The sequence below is a fragment of the Callithrix jacchus genome, chromosome 1 (assembly GCF_049354715.1).
Source record: "Callithrix jacchus isolate 240 chromosome 1, calJac240_pri, whole genome shotgun sequence".
NCBI lineage: Eukaryota > Metazoa > Chordata > Mammalia > Primates > Cebidae > Callithrix > Callithrix jacchus.
In genome coordinates this window covers 186,818,306-186,842,052 of record NC_133502.1, presented here as the reverse complement: position 1 = coordinate 186,842,052, position 23,747 = coordinate 186,818,306, and the positions used below count along the sequence as shown (strand labels likewise).

Sequence of the window (23,747 nt, the reverse complement as noted above, 5' to 3'; positions counted from 1 at the left end):
GTATTATGGTAATAAATGCAGATAGCATGCTTTATTTTTTATTTTTATTTTTATTTATTTATTTTTGAGACGGAGTTTTGCTCTTGTTACCCAGGCTGGAGTGCAATGGCACGATCTCGGCTCACCGCAACCTCCGCCTCCTGGGTTCAGGCAATTCTCCTGCCTCAGCCTCCTGAGTAGCTGGGATTACAGGCCCCGCCGCCCGCGCTGCCACCGCCGCGGCCACCGCTACTGCTGCGGGGTCCGCGGGGGTCGCAGCTGGGGCGCGGCCCCAAGGGGAGGCGAGAGAGCCGTGCCAGGCCCGAAGCCGAGGCGGGACCGGGATGAGGCGCTGAAGCCCAGCATGGCCGGCCCGGGCCCCACCTTCCCGCTGCACCTGCTAGTCTGGGCGAACCGGCACCGCGAACTAGAGGCCGCACTGCACAGCCATCAGCATGACATTAAACAAGAGGATCCCCTCGGGCGGACCCCCTTGAAGCTGGCCGTGTCTCTGGGAAATCTGGAGTCCGTGCGAGTGCTCCTTCGGCACAATGCTAACGTGGGCAAAGAGAACCGCCGGGGCTGGGCAGTCCTGCAGGAGGCAGTCAGCACTGGAGACCCCGAGATGGTGCAGCTGGTGCTCCAGTATCGGGACTACCAGAGGGCCACACAGAGGCTGGCGGGCATTCCAGAGCTGCTCAACAAACTTCGCCAGGCCCCTGATTTCTATGTGGAGATGAAGCGGGAGTTCACCAGTTGGGTGCCCCTTGTGTCCAAGATGTGCCCGAGCGATGTGTACCGCATGTGGAAGCGGGGTGAGAGCCTGCGAGTGAACACTAGTCTCCTGGGCTTTGAGCACATGACCTGGCAGCGGGGCCGGAGGAGCTTCATCTTCAAGGGCCAGGAGGCAGGAGCCCTGGTGATGTAAGTGGACCATGACCGGCAAGTGGTGCACGCAGAGACGCTGGGCTCACTTTGCAGGAGCCTGAAGCACTGCTGGAGGCCATGCGGCTGAGCGAGGAGCACGTGGCCAGTCGCCTCACTTCTCCTATCGTCTCCACCCACCTGGACACTCGGAATGTGGCCTTCCAGAGGAACAAATGTGGTATCTGGAACTGGCGGTCTGAGAAGATGGAAACTGTTAGTGGCTACGAGGCCAAGGTATACAGTGCCACCAACGTGGAGCTGGTGACACGCACACACAGAGAGCACCTCTCTGACCAGGACAAGTCGAGGAGCAAAGGGGGGAAGACTCCATTCCAGTCCTTCCTGGGGATGGCCCAGCAGCACTCCTCCCACACTGGGGCCCCCATGCAGCAGGCAGCCAGCCCCACCAACCCCACAGCAATCTCCCCTGAGGAGTACTTCAACCCCAGCTTCAGCCTGGAGTCATGGAACATTGGCCTCCCATTGAGATGTCCAGCAAAGTACAGAGGTTCAAAGCAACACTCTGACTGAGTGAGGAGCACTCTCTCGCCCTGGGTGACCAGGTGACACCCATCATCAACCTAATGGCTATCAGCAATGCTCACTTTGCCAAGCTGCATGACTTCATCACCCTGCGCCTCCCACCTGGCTTCCCCGTAAAGATTGAGATTCTCCTTTTCCATGTGCTTTATCTTTTAATAACAAAGTTGAATTTAAGGCAAACAGCATTACAAAGACCAAAATTCACTGCTTTAATAAACTAGATAAAAAGATCTCTTTTAGGTATGGACAGGTTGGAAAAAGACAATACAGGTATAAAAATATATCAGGAAAAAATAATGTGACAGAAATAAAATGATTCTAACATTTTAGGAAGAGTAGGTTAAGTAGGAGACATATAGATCAATAGAACAGAATAGAGTCCAGAAACAGACCCAACCATCTTGAGTTAATTTTTGTCTATGGCATAAGGAAGGTGTCCAGTCTTGATCTTCAGCATTTGGCTAACCAGTTATCCCAGCACCATTTATTGAATAGGGAATCCTTTCCCCATTGCTTGTTTTTGTCAGTTTCATTGAAGATTAGATAGTTGTACATATGCAATCTTATTTCTGGGTTCTGCATTCTCTTCCATTGTCCATGTGTCTGTTTTTGTACCATGCTGTTTTGGTTACTGTATCCCTGTTGTATGGTTTAAAGTGATGCCTCCAGCTTTGCTCTTTTTGCTTAGGATCGCCTTGATTATTAGGGCTCTTTTCTGGCTCCATATGAATTTTAAAATCATTTTCTCTAGTCCTGTGAAGAATGTCAATGTTTAGTTTCGTTTAGTTCAATAGGAATAGCACTGAATCTATCAACTGCTTTGGGCAATATGGCCATTTTAATAATATTGATTCTGTCTATCCATAAACATGGAATGTTTTTCCACTTATTTGTGTCATCTCTGATTTCTCTGAGCAGTGGTTTGTAGTTCTCCTTGTAGAGACCATTCACCTCCCTAGTTAGCTGTATTCATAGGTATTTTATTCTTTTTGTGGCAATTGTGAATTCCTGATTTGGAAGTACACTCCTGATTTGGCTTGACCATTGTTGGTGTATAGGAGAACGCCTCTACACATAGAGGAGAACAACATACACTGGGGCCTATCAGAAGGTAGAGGATGGGAGAAGGGGGAGGATCAGGAAAAATAACTAATGGTACCAGGATTAACATCTGGGTGATGAAACAATCTGTACAACAGACTCCTGTGATACCAGTTTGCCTGTAAAACAAACCTGCACATGTACCCCTGAACTTAAAGTTAAAAAAAGTAGATCCAACTATATACAGTCAATTGACTTTCTACAAGTTACCCAGATAATTCAATGAGGAAAAGGATAGCATTTTTCAACAATTCATAATCTAAAATTGAATATATTCCCCAAACTATGAAAAAGTAAAAGAATGAACAAATTATCGTATATTTATACAATGAGATAATACTCAGTAATTTAAAAACCCTGCTGATCTACGCAATTACATGATGAAATCTATAAAACATTATGTGGAGCTGAAGTAGTCAGATACAAGAGTACATACTAAATGATTCCACTTATGTGAAGTTCAAAAGCAGGCAAATCTCATTTGTAGTAATAGAAATCAGATAGATAAAAATCAGATTAGTGGTAGGAAGGGCTTGATTGCAAGGGTTCACATTGAATTATGAAGTGATGGAATTATTCTAGATTTGGATTGGGGTAGGGGTAGGGGTTAATGATATAAAAGTCCCCTATTCCCTCATCCTTGCCATTACCATAGAAGGTCAACCATTTCTAAATTTTCCAAGTATGTGGTCATTCAATAATCCCTTATAGTTTTTCAACATTTTTTAAATTTTTTGAGACAAAGTCTCACCGTGACACCCAGGCTGGAGTGCAGTGGCTGAATCTCTGCTCACTGCAACCTGTCTCCTGGGTTCAAGTGATTCTCCTGCCTCAGCCTCCTGAATAGCTAGAACTACAGGCACCCACCACCACACCTAGCTAATTTTTGTACTTTTAGTAGAGAAAGAGTTTCACTACTGGTGAGGCTGGTCTTGAACTCCTGACCACAAGTGATCCACCCGTCTCAGCCTCCCAAAGTGCTGGGATTACAGGTGTGAGTCACCACACCCAGCCTTTTTAAAGTTTTTTGCCCGGTTAATACTAAAGCTGAACATCTCATTTCTGTTAATACTCTGTACATTTTTATTCAGTTATGTTTTATTTTGATTAGATTATAGGAGCTCTTTGTCAATTTTAAATTTTAATATCGTTTTTATTAGACGTGGTATAGCCTGTCACTTCTTTTTCAAGCTTTTGTTATCTTTCGTCCCGGAAAACTTTCCTATTTCTATCTGGTCAAAATTGTCAACGTTTTTATAGAGTTTCTGAGTTTTGCATAAATTATAAATATTATTTTATGTTAGAGTATTTTTATAGGTTGTAATTTAAGTTTAGGTTTTTAAGCCATTTAAAATACAATTTTACTCATACTGTAAAAATTTCATTGAATATTTCCCATGACAATTTTCCTGGTAGTATATCCTTTCTCCCATTGATTTTCTTGATCACAAAATAAATCTTCACATACACAGGACTATCTTAAAGTTCTTTTCACTCAATTGATCTTTTTTGTCGATTCCTGCATAATGCATACTATTTTAATTATTGTGTTTTTCAAGTATGTACTGATACTTGGTAGACAAAGGACCAATTTATGGTTTCTATTTTTCAAATACTTTTTATAAATTTTACCTATTTTGTCTTTCAAGAGAAATCGAGAATAAACTTGTCCATACCCACAAAAATAATTCTGCTGGGAATTTTATTTGGATTACATTGAATGTATTTGAGTAGAGTTCCTTTTGTAAAAGTATTGAGGTTTCAAAATATATTAAATGGTACAGTTTCAATTAGACTGATTTTATTGCATAAAATCAATCTTTAAAAAACTTAAAACTGAGGTATCCTTTCCAGAGTCATTATATATGTTCATTTCTGTAGTATTTTCATATCTTTTATTAAACTTGTAACGGTTTCTTCCTTAGTTTTTGTATCTGCTTTTAATTGCTATTAAGAATTAAATCCATTTTTCTTGGTTTTTAAATTGGGTTTTTCTGGTATAAAGAAAAGTGATTTAATTTAAAGACCAATCTCTTTTCTTGCCTCTAGTATCTCTGTTGTATTATGCCACTGAGATTTTTAGAGTGTATCCATTACAAAAACTGGAATGACCATATGGAGATTAATAAAGTATTTCAGGAAATATTCAATGGAAAAGGCAAAATTCAAGGTGGTAGGTATACACATATAGAAGCGATTGGTCAGGTAACTGCATGAGAGGAGACCCTGTATAGAAATAATAACAAAGAGCAGACTTAGATGGAACGTGAAAAGCTTAATGTGCATGTCGAGATTAAACTGCTCGTGGAGCCCCAAGAGGAGGTATCCACGAGGCAGCTGGAAGTCCTGGAGAAAGGCTGGGCTTCAGACAGAGCTGTGGATGTCAGCAGAACATACAGGATGAAAGTGGTAGGCTTGGATGCCATCACTTAGAGGGGAAAACTAAGAATGCAAATTGAGTGGGGCACGGTGGCTCATGCCTGTAATCTCAACACTTTGGGAGGCCAAGGCGGGACTATCACTTGAGGTCAGGAGTTTGAGACCAGCCTGGCCAATATGGTGAAACCCAGTCTCTACTCAAAACACAAAAATTAGCTGGGTGTGGTGATGGGCGCCTGGGGTCCCAGCTACTCGGGAGGCTGAGGCAAGAGAATCACTTGAGCCTGAGAGGCAGAGGTTGCAGTGAGTGAGATCAGGCCATTGCCCTTCAGCCTGGGTGACAGAGTGAGACTCCTCAAAAAAAAGAAAAAAAAAAAAAAAAAAAAAGAACGAATTCACCAATATTGGAAACTTACCCATGCCACAAGTGGAGATAAGAGTTTTGAAAAGATTTATAATCCTTTGGGTACATACCCAATAATGGGATTGCTGGGTCAAATGATATTTCTGGTTCTAGATCCTTGAGGAATCACCACACTGTCTTCTACAATGGTTGAACTAATCCCACAAATGGCTGCTCCCTTTCTTTCTAAAGTGAGAGAAAATGAGAATAAACTGCAGAATCAGCCTGGAATTTTACATAAACTCAACAATTGACACATTGTATGATGTAAAACGTTGCTGAACTCCCTACTTCTCCACATAGAACACGGCGTTAGCACCTTCTCTATTTGCTGGGAATTGTGGGGGTAGAATACAAACATAAATATGAAGTTCTTTGTAACATCAAAAAACACCAAACAGAAGAGAGACATTATTCTTTCTTTTTTTTTCTTTTTCTTTCTTTCTTTATGGTTTTTTTTTTTTTTTTTTTTACCAGCATCTAGCTTCTTTCCTGGAGGAATAAATTTTAGGGCCTCAGGATATTAGTCAATTTCAGGTAAAGACAAAAGACACCGTTGTAGTAAAATGGTTAGAAAAATGTACTGAAGGTCAGGCCAGGTGAGAAAAGACTACGGAGAAATGAAAATATATCAGGAGCAAGAGAGAAGAGGTAAAATGATGTGAAAATGTGTGCAGAGAGAATATGTAGGAGACATGCAAAGGGAGGCTGGGAGGTTGAGCTGTTTGGATGTTATTTAGCACTGACCTAAGATTATAGAGTGCTATTTAAAAATGATTCTATCCAAGCACTTTGGGAGGCCAAGGTGAGTGGATCACAAGGTCAGGAGTTCAAAATCATCCTGGCCAACATGGTGAAACCCCGTCTCTACTAAAAATATACAAATTAGCCAGGTGTGGTGCCTGTAATCCCAACTACTTGGGAGTCTGAGGCAGAAGAATCATTTGAGCTGGGGAGATGGAGTTTGCAGTGAGCCAAGATCATGTTATTGCACTCCAGCCTGGGCAACAAAGTGAGACTCAGTTTTGAAAATAAATAAATAAATAATAAAAATAAAAATGATTCTACAAGTTGGGCATGGTGGCTCATGCTTGTAATCCCAGCACTTTGAGAGGCCAACGCAGGAGGATCACTTGAGGCCAAGAGTTCAAGACCAGCCTTCAAAACATAGGGAGACTTCATCTATATAAAAAAAATCTTTTTAATTGGATGGGTGTGGTGGTGTGTGCCTGTAGTCCTAGCTACTTGGAAGGCTGAGGTAGGACAATCCCTTGAGTCCAGGAGGCTGAGGCTACAGTGAGCCATGATTGTGCCACTGCACTCCAACCTGGGTAACAGAATGAGAACCTGTCTGAAATAAAAAATAAAATTAAGCTGGGCGCGGTGGCTCACGCCTATAATCCCAGCACTTTGGGAGGCTGAGGCAGGTGTATCACGAGGTCAAGAGATTGAGACCATCCTGGTCAGCAAGGTGAAACCCCGTCTCTACTAAAACCACAAAAATTAGCTGGGCACGGTGGCGCATGCCTGTAGTCCCAGCTACTCAGGAGGCTGAGGCAGGAGAATTGCCTGAACCTAGGAGGCGGAGGTTGCGGTGAGCCGAGATCGTGCCATTGCACTGCAGTCTGGGTAACAGCGAAACTCTGTCTCAAAATAAATAAATAAATAAATTTTATAAATTAAATAAAAATGATTCTACAATCAAAGCAGAATTCTGAGTAACATAACAAAATCCTATGATAATTTAAGGATGTGGGGCATGAAGACCATTTAAAACAGTCATTCTTCAACTATATTTTTCCAGGATCACCTTGGGAAGACAAAAAGGAAGTCTTAGCCGAGTCATCAAGACACTCTCTCCTAGTTCAAGTACTCAGCTCTACTTCCTCTACACTACATACTGGAAAATTATGTAGGATGCCACTTAAACAAAAATATTTATGCTGAGGAAATAATCTTGAATAATATTCCAATATTAATGTCAATATTTTACTGGATAAACTATGTAATAGCTCCAAGTGTTATCATCATAGAGAGAAGGAAGTTTTCTTTCGATGGATGACTCTACCCAGGGCTCCCTTCATGTCTCTGTTCCTCAGGCTGTAGATGAAGGGGTTCAGCATGGGGATCACCACAATGCACATCACAGCCACGACAGTGCCCTTCAGAGTAGAACTTCATGCTGATGGGCATAAGTAGAGACCAATAATTGTCCCATAGAACAGTAACACCACAGAGAGCCACAAGTAGAGATGGCCTTACAGATACCTTTAGAAGGGACCTTGAAGATGGAGAAGACAATTCATGCATAGGACCCAAGATAAGTAGAAATGGGATGACAAGAATGAAGCCTTCCATGATAAATATCACCAATTCATTAACTCGAGTGTCAGAGCAGGCCAGATTCAGCAGAGCAGACATATCACAAAAAAAGTGGAGGATCACATTGTCTGCACAAAAACACAACCTGGCCGTGAGTAAAGTGTACAACATGGCATGGGAGGTGGTCAGCACCCAGGACAGCACCACCAGAGAGACACAGCATGGGGCTCATGATGGTGGCATAGTGTAGGGAAAAGTACATAGCGGCCATAGGCCATGGCCACAAGGAGGAAGCTCTCCAGGTCTTTGAAAAACAGGAAGAAGTACCTCTGGGTCAGGCAGCCCACATAGGGGATGGATGGCTCTTGGTTCTGCATGTTCTGTAACAACTTTGGAATGGTCATGGAAGAGAAGCAGAGGTCAGAGAAGGACAAGTTGCTGAGAAACAAATACATACTGTGTGGAGATGGGAGTCCAGTCGAATGAGGATGATGATGATGAGGTTCCCCAGGAGGGTGGTAAGATACATGGCCAAAAACAGGGCATAGAACAGTTTTGCTGCTCTGGCTGGATGGGCAGGCCCAGGAGGAGGAACTCTGAGATGCTGGTTTGATTTCGTCCCATCATGCTCTGTCTCCAGTATCTTTAAGGGAAAACAATAATGTCCTTTAAAATCTAAATTTTGAAATGAAGATATTTCTGTGATGCTTGGTCTGTTAGGCATTTTGCAAAATTTTTTTATTTAACTAACATTACAGTAATTAACGTCTCCATACCACAAATATCTATAATTAGAATCTCTACAATCAGAAATGACTTAACTCTATCTTTATTCTCTTCATTTATCTTTAACATGTAATGATATTTTATCCTTTCTTAAACACTCATCTATTTACTTCTGAAACATAAAATGTGTTGGTCTCTTTCTTACCTGCCTGCACTGTCATCCTCAGTAACTGCAGCTGGCTCTTCCTCTGCCAGTTTCTTACATTTTGATATTCCTCAGGAATTTCTCTAAACTTCATTTTTTTATAATTCTGCATAATTCCCAATAAAAACACATCAACTCCAATGTTTTCATTGCTATTTAAAAACTCAGATATAGGCTGGGCACGGTGGCTTGCACCTGTAATCCCAGCACTTTGGGAGGCCAAGGCAATTCGCCTGAGGCCAGGAGTTCGAGACCAGCCTGGCCAACATGGTGAAACCCCATCTCCACTAAAAATACAAAATTTAGCTGGGCATGGTGGCACATGCCTGTAATCCCAGCTACTTGGGAGGCTGAGGCAGGAGAATTGCTTTAACCTGGGAGGCAGAGGTTGCAGCAAGCTGAGATCACACCATTGCTCTCCAGCCTGGGTGACAGAGTGAGACTCTGTCTAAAAAACAAAAGCAAACCATTCAGGTGTAGCGTTCTCTAGTACACGGAACTTGTTATCCTGAGTCTCAGTGATTACCACCGCTTGGATGGATCACAGGCATCTTTGGCTCAACAGATCCTAAATGACATTCTGATCTCACCCTGCACCTCCATCCTCCTCCCCTCTCCCATATTTAGTGAAAGATATCCAGACTCAAGTCAGAAACCTGAGGTTTTGTTTCATTAATTCATTTCTCTCACAGTCAATCTCCACTCTAGCAAGTCCTATAGATTCTGCACTTCATTCTCTTTCTAATTCATCCACTGTTTATCCCAGCTACCACTGCACTAGTCCAGATAGAAATGTTGTATTACCTGGATGATTGAAACTGCTTCTCAATTCATCTTCCTGCCTCTGTGCTTCAAAACCCTTCTCTTCCAACAATCTCATTTACATGGTGGCATTCTGAGATGAAAATCTGATCGTCCCTTTCTCTCCTTATTAAATACTTCAAGGATTATCGTTGCTCTGAAGATGAAGGTAAAATTCCTTTCAAGAGCACAGAGGATGTTTCTTTATCTGACCCATGTCTACCTCCCCAGCCTCATCTGACCCCACAAAGACTCTTGCATCCTCTTTTCAGCAATGCTGGACTTATAAGTCATAATTTCTTCCCTCCATCCTTTCCTACTTGCTGTTCCTCCTACCTAGCACCTTTCCCCACTATGTCCCATCTTCACCCAGCTCATTCTCATTTATCTTTCAGGTGTATTACATGTAACTTGCCAAACTAAACCTTCCCTGTGACTCTGTAAACCCAGTGAGACCTGCTTTCATACTCATCCAATAGTGCTTTATGCTTTGGATCACCTGTTGATAGCTGACTTCCTTCCCAGACTGTAGACTCTGTGCATGAAAGTCCATGTCTGCCTTCCTCACTGCAGCAAGGCAGCCACCGCACTTGGTGTGGTGCCTGGATATTGTGGATGTTTTATAAATATTTGATGGCTGTCTCTCAGGCTGGAACATGCATTCATCCAACCTTTAGTTGGCAGCGAATGCCCATTAACTTAGAATAACTACTTCTACTAAATCCTCCTGGAATAAGAACTCATTATCTTTAGCAATTTAACACTGAATTTTGACACTCTACTGCTGACTTCACAAATGTAATTTTGTACCATGGGGAATATTAGGGTATCTCAGATGTACTACTCTTTTCACAAATACAGATGAGCCAAACCAAACATTCCTGTGCTCAGATCTACAGCATGTCATTGAAATTGATGTGGAAAAAACAAACATGATAATACTTTTACACATTTGGGGACAAACAGAAAGAAGAAGGATAATTTCTAACCTCAAGCCTTCATTTGAGTTTGTCCTCAGATATCCATATCCCATGTGATGGTTAATTTTTGTTTTTTTTTAATTTTAAGTTCTGGGATACATGTGCAGAACATTCAGGTTTGTTACATAGGTATACATGTGTCATGGTGGTTTGCTGCATCTATCAACCTGACATCTAGGTTTTAAGCCCCACATGCATTAAGTATTTGTCCTAATGCTTTCTCTCCCCTTGACACCCCCTGAGAGGCCTGGATGTGTGATGTTCCCCTTTCTGTGTCCAAGGGTTCTCATTGTTCAACTCCCACTTATGAATGAGAACATGTGGTGTTTTGTTTTCTGTTCCTGTGTTAGTTGGCTGAGAATGATGGTTTCCAGCTTCATCCACATCCCTGCAAAGGACATGAACTGATTCTCTTTTATGGCTGCATAGTATTCCATGGTGTATATGTGCCACATTTCCTTTATCCAGTCTTTCACTTGGCCAGGCCCTAATACTAAGTTTTGGTCAAACACCAGTTCTAGATGTTGTGATAAGGGTGTTTTGTAATGTGATAGACATTTAAATCAGTAGACTTTGAGTAAAGCAGATTCCCCTTATTATATGGTAAGCCTCATACAATTAGTTGAAGGCCTTAAGATAAAAGACCACAGTCTCCTGAAGACAAAGAATTATGCTTTCAAACTGCTCAGACTCAAAACTGTAACATCAACTCTTCCCTGGGTCTCCAGCCTGCTTACCTGCCCTGTGGATTTCAGACTTGCCCATGTTCACAATATCATGAGCTAATTTCTTAAAAGTCTCTCTCTCTCTCTCTGTCTCTCTCCCTCTTCCTATCCTGATATACATAGGTAGGTAGATAGATTGATTGATAGATTGATAGATAGATAGATACAGGTAGAGAGAAAGATAATGATAGAAAATGATAGATAGATAGATAGATAGATAGATAGATAGATAGATAGACGATAGATAGACAGACTATGCTTATGGTTCTGACTTCTGGAGAACCATAAAATTGTCTATGAAACTTCATACATCATTTTAAAACAGAACAAGTCTTGAGAATTACTGCGTTAAAGCATATTTCACAGAGCTGTTATTATACTGGAATGATAGGATCTGGTGAGGATATATTCCACAATAAGAACTAAGTCTAAGTGCTATCATTACCCATGGCTGTAACTGGAAAACATTAGTTAAAATACTCCCAGAATGTTGGAAAGTCTTGGGAGGCAAAGACATAGAAAAGAGGGAAGTCATTATGACTGAAAAAATAGCCTGCAGATCACACATCTGGGAAATCAAGACTCTCAGACTGAAAGGACACCAAGAATCAGCTCATTCACCCTCTTGCCCAACTCACCTAGCATCTGAAGGTAACTCCAGGGCACCGACCTGAGATCCTGCTTCCCTTTATCCATTATGACATGTAAAGTAACAACAGTCTCTGTAGTCATGCCCTGTGTCTGGCCCACTCCTTTTTGCATTTCCCCTTCTACCCATCCCTTAGCCCAAGGGACGCTGCATCCCACAGGAATCCAGATTCTGGAATAACTCATTAAAGACAAAGTAATTACCCCGGCCCTCTCTAGAACAAATTCACTCAGACTCCCGCAGAAGTGACTAACTACAATACATGTCATCAGTCACTGTAATTAGTCACCGATCGCATCTGATTACACTGATGCCTAATCACTGGCTGCTTAGGGAATGGACAGTAGCCCTGTGTGGCTGCAGCCTACATTTGGGGAGGTGAAAAAGAATGGCCATAAAAGACTGTGAATGGCCTCAAATATCTTAGGTGTGCAACATTTGCACAATAAGTTGATACAAAAAGATAATGGTCTTTAAGCAGAGTACCACCATTAAAGACACATGCTTTGTAAAGATATCCAGGTGGCAGTCTCACACTAAAACTCAACTTTCCATAAAAATACCCCAGGAGAGACAAACATCCCATTGACAAAGATCAGACTTCTGTGACCCAGTCATAAGCAGATATTGAGAAGGGACATGAAAGGAAGAAAAAATGAGCTCTCTCAGGTCATGCTCGATTCTTCCTCAGGCCAAAATAGAAAAATAAAACCAAATTTCCACCGTTCATGTTATCTCCTTATCTTTCTAGGAAAACTTGATAGCACACATCACCACCATGGTGCCAACCGCTCTCCATCTATGTCAGATTACCTCCCAATGCCACACTCTTCCTGGAAGTGATCACAAGGCCACATGGACATTTATATCTTTTTCTTCCACTACCCATTCTGTGTTCTTCTTTCTCTTGGCCATTATCAGCTGGATGACATTCTCTACATAATGGTAACAGTGCGAACTTTCATCCCTAGGAATTCTGCATCCCATAAGCCTCACTTTATCAAGTTGTTATAGTTTTCATTAACCTTTATTGGTGGGCATGGAAATGCTATGTGGCAACCAAAGAATTCCCCAGGATTTTAGACACGGCCCTTGCTTCTCCAGTTATGTACAACAACCAATTTTCCCTTGGTAATAAATATCAATCACACCAGGTAGAAGGGCAACCCTACCCTTTGTATATTTGCTTACATGAGTACCAAAAATGGCTGGGTGGTAGGCTTAACCTCCAATTCAGTGAAACCATTGTTACATCGCTTGGTAGAAGAACACATCCCTTGAGAGCTATAGGAGACACTCATGATGTGCCATTTTTGGTTTTCTCAGCCTCGTTTGGTATTTCAGCACAGCTGAAGGAACCAGTTCTGCAATGGCTTCAGCTAGCGTTAGTGGATGCATCTGAAAGCACCTCACCTCACTGCTATTAAATATCCTCCTTGCCTCCTTCTCTGGAACGTCTCTTGCCCCACTGATGTCATGACGAATCTTTAGCACTCTCACAAATATTAAGAGCTGTGATGCATTTTGAATTCATTCTTGTAGGGTGTTAGGTATAAATTGAGGTTCCATTTTTTTTCTTTTGCATATGGAAACCCAATTTTTCCAGCACCATTTGTTGAAGACTAGTCTTCACTGAATTGCCTCTGTACCTTTGTCAAAAATCAGTAAATAATACATGAATAGATCTGTTTCTGGACTCTTTATGGTATTACATACTCTCAATACTGATCTATATTTCTATACTTTAATACTATACTTTCCTGATTATTGTAACTTAATAGTTAATTTGGAAACAAGACAATGTTAGCCCTTTATATTGTTCTCCTCTTTAAAAATGAATTTTGATTTTGGGTGTATTTGTCTTTACACACAAATGTTATAATCACATTGTCAAATCATGCACAAAAATTTGTTAGAATATTTATTGGAATTTTGTTAACTCTCCCAATCAGTTTCTAAGGAGTCAACGTCTGAAGAATGTTGTCTTTCAATCTGTAAAAATATTGTATCTACCCATTTCTTTTTATTTTGTTTTAAGTTCTGGGGTAGGGTACAGGATGTGCAGGTTTATTATGAAGATAAACATGTGCCATGATGGTTTGCTGCACCTATCAACCCATCATCTAGTTGTTAGGCCCAGCATGCAATAACTATATTTCCTAATGCTCTCCCTCCCCTGACTCTGCCTTTGACAGCCCCAATGTGTGTCGTTCTCCTCCCTATGTCCAAGTGTTTTCATTGTTCAACTACCACTTATAAGTGAGAATATGCAGTGTTTGGTTTTCTCTTCCTGCATTAGTTTGCTGAGGATAATGGCTTCTAGCTCCACCCATATGATACCATCTCATTTCTTTTTATGGCTGCGTAGTATTCCATGGTGTATATGTACCACATTTTTAAAAATCCAGTCTATCATTGATGGGCATCTGGGTTGATTCCATGTCTTTGCTATTGTGAATAGTGATGGAATGGACACACATGCATTCATGTATCTTTATAACGTAATGATTCATACTCCTTTGGGTATATAGCCAGTAATGGGATTGCTGGGTAAAATGGTATTTCGGTTTTTAGGTCTTTGAGGAATTGCCACACTGTCTTCCATGATGGTTGAACTAATTTCATTCCCACCAACAATGTAAATGCATTCCTTTCACTCCATAGCCCTGCCAGTGTCTGTTGTTTCATGACGTTTTAGTAATTGCCATTCTGACTGGCATGAGATGGTATCTCATTGTCGTTTTAATTTGCATTTCTCTAATGATCAGTGATGTTGAGCTTTTTTCATATGCTTGTTGACTGCATGTATGTCTTCTTTTGAGAAGTGTCTGCTTATGTCCTTTGCCCACTTTTTAATGGGGTTGTTTTTATCTTGTAAATTTGTTTCCATTTCTTGTAGACTCTAGATATTAGACTTTTGTCAGATAAATAGATTGCTAACATTTTCTCTCATTCTATAGGTTGTCCGTTTGCTCTGATGATAGTTTCTTTTGCTGTGCAATAGCTTTTTAGTTTAATTAGATCCTATTTGTCAATGTTTGCTTTTGTTGCAATTGCTTTTGGCATTTTTGTCATGAAATCTTTGCCTGTGCCTATGTCCTAGATTTTCTTCTAGGATTTTTATAGTTTTGGGTTTAATCCATGTTGAGTTAGTTTTTGTATAAGATGTGAGGAAGGGCTCCAGTTTCAATTTTCTGAATATGGCTAGCCATTTCTCCCAACACCATTTATTAAATAAGAAACCCTTTCCTCATTGCTTGTTTTTGCCATGTTTTTTGAAAATTAGATGGTTGCAGGTGTGTGGTCTTATTTCTGAGTTCTCTATTCTGTTTCATCAGTCTGCGTGTCTGTTTTTGCACCAGTACCGTATTGTTTTGGTTGCTGCAATTCAGCTTCCTCTATACCTATTCAGGTGCCCCTTATTTCTTCTTCTTGCCCAATTGCTCTGTTGAGGACTTCCAGAGCTATATTAAATAAGAGTGGTGAAACTGGGCATCCTCGTCTCATTCCAGTTTTTTGAGAAAAGAATTTCAGCTTTTCTCCATTCAGTATGGTGTTAACTGTGGATTTGTCATATATGGCCTTTGTTGTGTTGACATATTTTCCTTCTGTTCCTAATTTGTTGAGAGTTGTTTTTCATCATGAAGCAACGTTAAAAATTCTATCAAATGCTTTTTATGCATCTACTGAGATTATCATGTGGTCATACATTTTTTTCTCTTCATTCTGTTGATGTGACACAAAAACTGGACAAGAACACAACCAAAAAAGAAAACTACAGGCCAACACCCTGACAAACATGTAAAACTCCTCATCAAAATACTAGCGAACTGAATCCAATGATGCATTCAGAAGATAATACACCATGATCAAGTGGCAAGAATTCAAGTTTGGTTCAACATATGCAAATCGATAAATGTGGTTATATTTTCTTGCCACTTTTTATGTTCAGTAATTTTATATTGCATATTATACTTTATCTATAAAATAATTATAGAAGCTTTAGATGATGTTATATTCTACTTTACATCAAGTTTTTCTTTTCCTCTGTTACATGGATAAAGTGAAGGGCTAATCACCATAATTCAGCAGAGATTAAGCTGAAATGGGTGCACATTACAGATTTGCAAAACCCTGTCTCTCCGTTTTCTTGAGGGTGCCTCCCCTGGACTTTTAACTGATACCTCAGCACCAAAATACAGCAGGGCGTATAGCTATCTTTACGAATTTCACAGCAAAGATTTCTAGACTCCCACCCCAGGCAAATTCAGAATCTGGCAAATGTCTTGAGACCATGAGTATGGTGGCTCAGTCTGTTTTTTTTTTAAGCATTGTCTTTTTCCCACAGTTAATTTGACACCATTTAAAGAAGTTTAGGGGAATCTTTTTCCAACCATTGCTCTAGGGTCTCAGTCAGACCTATTTCACTTAGTTTTCTACTTTTCCATTGAATAAAGCATGTCTGTCAATTGGCTGGAAAAGTAAAATCTTGAACTAGACTGTTAGCAATATAGTTTTGTGTTGTTCTGTTCATTGGATGACAAATAACTTTTAGAGCGATATTGTTAACAACACCAATCAAACAGTCTAATAAAGCATCAGTCTGTATTTTCTAAACGAGGGGTATTCAGTCTTTTGGCTTCCCTGGGCCACACTGGAAGAAGAATTGTCTTGGTCCACCCATAAAATACAGTAACAATAATGACAGCTAATGAGCTTTAAAAAAATCACACACACACAAAAACTTAATGCTTTAAGAAAGTTTATGAATTTGTGTTGGTCTGCATTCAAAGCCGTCCTGGGCCTCATGCAGGCAGCGAACCATGGGTTGGACAAGCTTGTACTAAACCATTTTAGATTCACTCTTATAGTAAGCAAGGCCCTTTCTATAGCACAATGCCTCATTCTTAGAGTTCTTACTTTTTTCTGTAGTCTCCAACAAAACTTTAAACTGGATCAGTGCTTAAAGCTCTCACTACCAAGATGGACACCTAGGTTGAAAATTTATGAAGCCTGGTTGCATGGATGTCTCTAGTGAAATACTACAGCTGTAGATTTCTTTTCTTGTCCAAAAGTTATTTAAGACAGTGTATTTAATTTCCCTGTGAATTTCATTGATGTTTTAATTTCTATTATCATTTATAACTCAATTTTCTTATTTTTATTTTTTTAACCTTTAGTTTCAGGGGACATGTACAGTCTGTTACATAGATAAACTCGTATCATGGGGGTTTGATGTACAGATTATTTCATTCCCGGGTACAAAGCCTAGCTCTCAGTAGTTATTTTTTCTGCTCCTCTCTCACCTCCCACCCTCCACTCTCTGGTAGACCCAAGTGTCTGTTGTTGCTAGTATTTTTTTTTTTTTTGAGACGGAGTTTCGCTCTTGTTACCCAGGCTGGAGTGCAATGGCATGATCTCGGCTCACCACAACCTCCACCTCCTGGGTTCAGGCAATTCTCCTGCCTCAGCCTCCTGAGTAGCTGGGATCACAGGCGTGCACCACCATGCCCAGCTAATTTTTTGTATTTTGAGTAGAGATGGGGTTTCACCATGTTGACCAGGATGGTCTCGATCTCTTGACCTCGTAATCCACCTGCCTCGGCCTTCCAAAGTCCTGGGATTACAGGCTTGAGCCACCGTGCCCGACATTTGCTAGTATTTTTATAGTTTTTGTTTTGAGGTGGAGACTTGCTCTGTCACCCAGGCTGGAGTGCAGTAACATGGTCTTGGGTCACTGCAACCTCCACCTTTCAGGTTCAAATGATTCTCCTGTCTCAGCCTCCCAAGTAGCTGAGATGGCAGGTGCCTGCCACCAAGCCCAGCTTATTTTTTGTATTTTTAGCAGAGACAGGGTTTTGCCACATTGGCCAGGGTGGTTTCAAACCCCTGACTTCAGATGATCCACCCGCCTTGGCCTCCCAAAGTGCTGGGATTACAGGCATGAGCCACTGCACCCGGCCTATAGTTTCATATTTAGAAAAATGTTAGTGAGCAATGAGCAGCCTTCACATTCATATATTACATCCTTAAGTGGGAGACTTGGGACCCAACAATGTGAGCCTAACATTGGGGCTCAGCTCTCACAGTCAAGATTGTGATTATTTGCAGTGAGAGTAAGGACCAGACATACCAGGAGAGCAGGAGAGTAACACTGGAGGTAGCAGCTGGAAGTCGGTTTTGGTGCTGTGGACTGGGATATTAGGAATAGAGCAGAGGTTGCTACTGCTGAGATACGGACTCCTAGGCTCATCCACGGAACACAGTCCACGGATGTGGGAAGCCATAGTTATCACAAACACCAGAAGCTCAAAGTATGTCATTTGATGGACGGAGGCAAGCTGAAAGGGCGTGGTAAGAGGAAGTCACATAGCACAGTTGTTGGCTTTATGTAGGTAGGAATCAATGCCTGATTGAACCCCTACTCCTCAAATTCCCATGTGGCCTTAGGCAAATTACTGAATTACTTTGAACCTCAATTTATTTATGTGTAAAATGGGAATGATAAAAGTACTTATCTCATAGAACTGTTGTAAAGGGTGTTTGGGGTTTAATGTGTATAAAGCTCACGATCTGATGTCATGTGTGTAACAAACACAAGAGAAATGTTATCCGTTATTAACGTTGTTGGTGGTCCACTCCTAGGAACCTTATGTGTGTCACTTAATTTAATTCTCCCAGCCACCCTCAGAGTGGATATTACTCTCACCTCACAGATAAGGAAACCGAGGCCCAAAGAGTTCCACAATCGCTAGTAAACAAAAAAGCAGGTCTCTCCAGCTACAAAGTCAAGTCCCGCAGACCTCCCACTGAGGGTGTGCTGTCATGTGGGGCTGGGTGCACAACGCATTGTGTAAGGAGGGCAAGAGAGTCTGACGGGGCGCCACACAACCTCCCCACTTTCCCTTGTTATCATTAATCTCTACCAGTAAACTCTCAACTTTTTTTTTTTACAATCTCAGTTTAGTGCTCTGAGCTCTTTGCAACACAAGCATTAACAACCACATGAAGAGAACAGTCCTGTGGGTAAGAAATTCTGTTTTCTAGCTGCAACACATGACATACAGCACCTGAGCTACAACCACAATTAAGGTGAAAGTGAGAGCTGGTAAAGGCAGCAGAGACAGCAGAAAACAGTGACAATTCATGCCTTCCAATTTATAATGTTCCATTTAATGTGTCCAAATATCTATAGCAAACATTAACAGAATTGAAGGGAGAAATAGACAGTAACACAAAATAAACTCAACATCTAAGGGCCTGGCCTAGAAAATCATGGTGGGGGCAGCTCCACAGTCGCCCGCCCCGGCTCCTGCCAGCACAGCACAGTGCTTCCCCCATCTCTGCCTGATCCTTGTGGAACTCTCCAGACACAGTCCCTGAGGCCCTCACGAACAAGGCCCTGGGTGGGAATGCTTTTTGTTCCTGAGGATTCATTAAGAACTTGAGGCCAATATCCTTAGCAAACTAACACAGGAACAGAAAACCAGATACCACATATTATCACGTGTAAGTGGGAGCTAAATGATGAGAACGTGTGGACACAGAGGGGAACAGCACACAATGAGGCCTACTGGAAGGTGGAGGATGGGAGGAGGGAGAGGATCAGGGAAGATAACTAATGGTACCAGGCTTCATGCCTCGGCGATGAAATAATCTGTACAACAAACCCCGTGACACAAGTTTACCTACATAACAAATGTGCATTTGTACCCCTGAACTCAAAAGTTAAGGCTGGGTGCAGGGGCTAATGCCTATAATCCCAGCACTTTGGGAAGCCGAGGCAGGTGGATCACCTGAGGTCAGGAGTTCAAGACCACCCTGACCAACATGGAGAACCCCTGTCTCTACTAAAATTACAAAATTAGCCAGGCATGGGGGTGCATGCCTGTAATCCCAGCTACTCAGGAGGCTAAGGCAGGAGAATCGCTTGAACCCAAGAGGCGGAGGTTGCAGTGAGCCTAGATCACATCAGCCTGGGTGACAGACTGAAACTCCATCTAAAAGAAAATAAAGTTGAAAAAAAAGAAGTGAAGTTGCAAAGGGCTTTTTCCATTTTTTCCTCCTTTCTTTGGTTTCTTCCCATCCCCAGATCCAAGGCAAGTTTCATCCTTATCTTCGAGTTTAGGAGTTGGCCTGTGTCTGCCCCCAGGTCCTGTTTGGACCTGGCTTCTGGGAGAGAAAAAGTCCTCAATACAGAGACCCACACTCAGTGCTGGCCCCACCTCTAGCTCCCTGGTAACTCTAGGAAAGCAGACAGCTCCTCTATATCCCCATCTGTTAAATGGAGTTGTTATCATTTTCTTCCTAGTGATTCCTGTAGATTAATAGGGGAGATGGAGATGATGACATGGGAGAAATTCTCAATCAGCACAGAGCAGCGAAGCCACTGCTTCAGCCCTGTAGTGCTTATTACAGCATGTATTATTTTCCCGCCTTTGCCTTTCCCCACATTCCCTTCCCCTTTCTTGGGACTCATTTTGAGATCCCCAGTGGATAATACTGTGGTAAAAGAGTCCCATGGCAGAGATGGTCTCGGCCTGTCTTTATCTCATTTCCTTTATAGATGGCTCCTTACTTGCCTTTGGAGGCACTGACTGTGTTTGTGTGGCCTCTTATCCCCTCTGCATTCCTTTCCAGAAAATCTGGCTGGTCTCTGTGCCGTAACAAGGTGAGTTCTGTCATAACCCTCCCTCTGATCCCTGGTAACCGGGAAGGGACTTTAGCTGTTACTCAGTGGGTTAAACCTCCTGGCTTTACACATGGCCGGCAAAGTCTCAAAAGCTAAAAGAAGAGACTTGTTCTGGATGACATATCGAGAGAGTGGAAGAGCTGAGACTATAACCCGAGAGTTGAGGCTCCTTTGCCAGGGAACTTTACAATCCCCTCTTTTTTATAAGAAGTTTGTTTTCCTTTTTTTTTTCTCCATCTCACTCTGTCTCCCAGGCTGGAGTGCAGTGGCACAATCTCAGCTCATGGCAACCTCTGCCTCCTGGGTTCAAGAGATTCTTCTGCCTCTGCTTCCCAAGTAGCTGAGACTACAGGCTGTTTTCAGATTCTATTAAGGATGAGTAGAAGGAGATTCAGTGTTCAACTTCTTCACCCAGAACCCAATCCTTACAGAACAGCCTGATCAGAACCTTGAGATCAGCCCTGGTGCATGAAGAACACATTAGAGCTTTGGAGCAGGGAGTGGGCACAGCATAGCGAAGGAGGTCTGGGACTCACACAGGCCCCGAGAGTGGTCATCTAGAAGGGCCTCCTCAGCATGACCACTCTTGTGATCCCATCAGCCACAAACATCCTGGATGGTGGACAACCCAGGATTTGGGAGATCTTCCAGAAGCTTTGTTCCTTGCTGATTGAGGTCTAGACAGTAGCTGCTAGGGAGCATACCATTCTGTCCATGACTTGCATGTTTTTAAAAAATATTTCTTCTGATTGTAAAAAATATTTGTGAAGTTTATATAAAAAGATGTATGTCAGTGTGTGGACGCTGCAAGAACTGCACAGCCTCTGTAGACAAATAGAGGAATCATTCCTACAACAGTAACCTTGTACCTTTCACTCAACTTTTTACCTCTTCCAAATTATATCAATCCTTCAAAGTCTAGCACAAATTCCGACTTGTCCAGAAACCCTTTCCTCATCACTGCTGGCCCCAAAGATGACAATAGGAATGGCATCAGAAACCCTATTTGTTAACCAGAGCAATCATGCATTTATTTATGAAACAGTGCATACATAAAAGGATTTATGCCTAAGGTTCCTAAAGATGAATCAGACATGAATCTTGTTCTTCAATTGAACGAGGAAACTAGACTTCATAGCTACATGATTGCTCTATAAGTATAGTGGTAAGTGCCATGTAGAATGTAATTGAAGTGCATTGGGAAAGTCAATGACATAAATATCACTTTAAAACTAGCATAGATCAGGCAAGTGTTTCTGTGGAAGGTAGCATAGGAACTGGGTCTTCAAGGCTTAACCATGTGACACTGGAAGGACACTCTATTCAGAGAAAACAGCATATGCGAAGGTGGAGATGTAGGAAATCACAGCATTTGCAATCTGATGACATGAGTCAGAATAAGGGAAATCAGGGCAGATGGTGACCGTGGCCATGGCCCCCCCAAGGAACTTGCTTAGACTTGAGCTACTGCCCCCTGCAAGGCAAGACTTTGGGATCTGCAGGGGCACAGCTGTAGAGACTGTGGGAGGGGGTTTTTGAGTCCTAAGAGGGGTCACAAATAGATTCAAAGAGAATTGAAGGAGAAGGGCATGACTGCATGGTCCTTGAGATGCCTTGGGTTACTGAGGGTGGTGTTATGTGTGGTGGTTAAGAGCAGAGCCTCTGGAGTCAGACTACCTGGGTTAAAATCCTGCCTGTGACATGTGCTTTATATGACTCATGTTCTTTCTGTACATCTTATGAGATGAATACCTCAGTATTAATTACAGATAATTTGGAAAGTAGAGAAGAGTAGAAGGAAGAAAACAAAAACCACCTGTATTACTACTCAAACTAAACTACTAATAAATGCTTGGTATTTCCTTCTAGTCTTTGTGTGTGTGCGTGTGTGCATGTGTGCGTGTGCGTGTGTGTGTGTGCATTTGTTAATATAAAATCATGTTGTATAATTCTGCATCTTACTTTAATCATATAACTTTATATCATAAGAATTTCCTTTAAAATGTGTTTTTGAAGTATTTTTATCGTCTTCATCAATATATGCTGATGATACATAAAGAAATAAGCACTTTCGTATATTTGCTTTTCATCTTGCCACTTCTGTTTTAATAACTCTTTTCCTACAAATAGCCTTTTTCTCTCTTTCCAACATATAAACTTTTGTTTTCTATTCCTTCACAATAATTTGCTAGTGATTCTAGGACAGGTATAAAAAATAGATGTAATGGAGAGAATCCCTCTCTTGGGCCTGACTTTCATAAGATAATTTCTTTTTCTCCATTCAGAAGGATATTCTAGTATCCTTCTATTCCTAGATAACTACAACTGGGTGAGTTTTTTTTTTTTAAGAATGGATTGTGACCTGTAAAATGTATGTTTTAAATAATTGATTTGATGTATTATATAAATACATTGATGCATTAAAATATCCATAATTTCTCACAAGTTAATAATGGTGGGTTATTTTAAAAAATATTCTAATTGTTAAAATTTTCTGTAGTTAGCTATATTAGCATTTTGCTTTTATACTCATAACTAATGTTCTCTAGTGATATTTTTTCTTCCTAAAATTTTTAGATTTTAGCATCAGATATATGCTAACTTCATAAAAAGTATTGGGATTCTTATATCTTTCTCATGCTATAGGAAATTTTATATAGCATGAGAATATTCTAGTCATTAAAATTTAAACAAAGCTTTTCTCATAAGCTTTATGAGCAAAGAGATTCTTACTAGTAAAATGATTCACTTCATTTTACTTTTAATTGACAAATAATTTTATGTATTTATGGAGTACAGTGTGATTTTGTAATATATGTTTCCACTGTGGAATGATCAAATCAAGCTAACTAACAAATCCATCACTATCACATACTTTTTTGTGGGAAAATATTTAAAATACATTATTTTAGCAATTTTGTTCAATGGCAACATTCTTTTATGGAGTGAATTTTATATGTTTTTCTTGTTTATTTACCCTTTTTTCCTTGTAGAATCCATGTTTATGTGCTATGCAGGTTTGTTTGAATCCTTAAATGAAATGAGTTTTTGCCAAACTATTCACAAGATGCTATATCTTGCAAGGCTAAGACATGTTTCAGATGAGCAGGAACTTATCTTGTGATTCAAAATTGGAGGTAAATTATTTTAGCTTTTACTGGTCTGTAATGAATATAGACAGGTAACTAGAACTGTTAGAAAAAGCTGTATTTTTGCTAATTTTTGCCTCCAGTCTTATGCTTTATCTGTACCCTGTGAACGTAAGTCTTCATTTTTGCTTTTTCTCTGCTTCTTGAGTCCATCAGAATCAGAGAA

General features: G+C 41.0%; 2 pseudogenes; one reads left to right on the top strand and one right to left on the bottom strand.

Annotated features, from left to right (window-relative positions):
• The first annotated feature begins 325 nt into the window (after window positions 1-325).
• Window positions 326-4,326, top strand: LOC128928577 (ankyrin repeat domain-containing protein 13D pseudogene; annotated as a pseudogene).
• Window positions 4,327-7,359: 3,033 nt separating this feature from the next.
• LOC108590062 (olfactory receptor 1E1-like) lies at window positions 7,360-8,281 on the bottom strand (annotated as a pseudogene).
• Window positions 8,282-23,747: the final 15,466 nt, after the last annotated feature.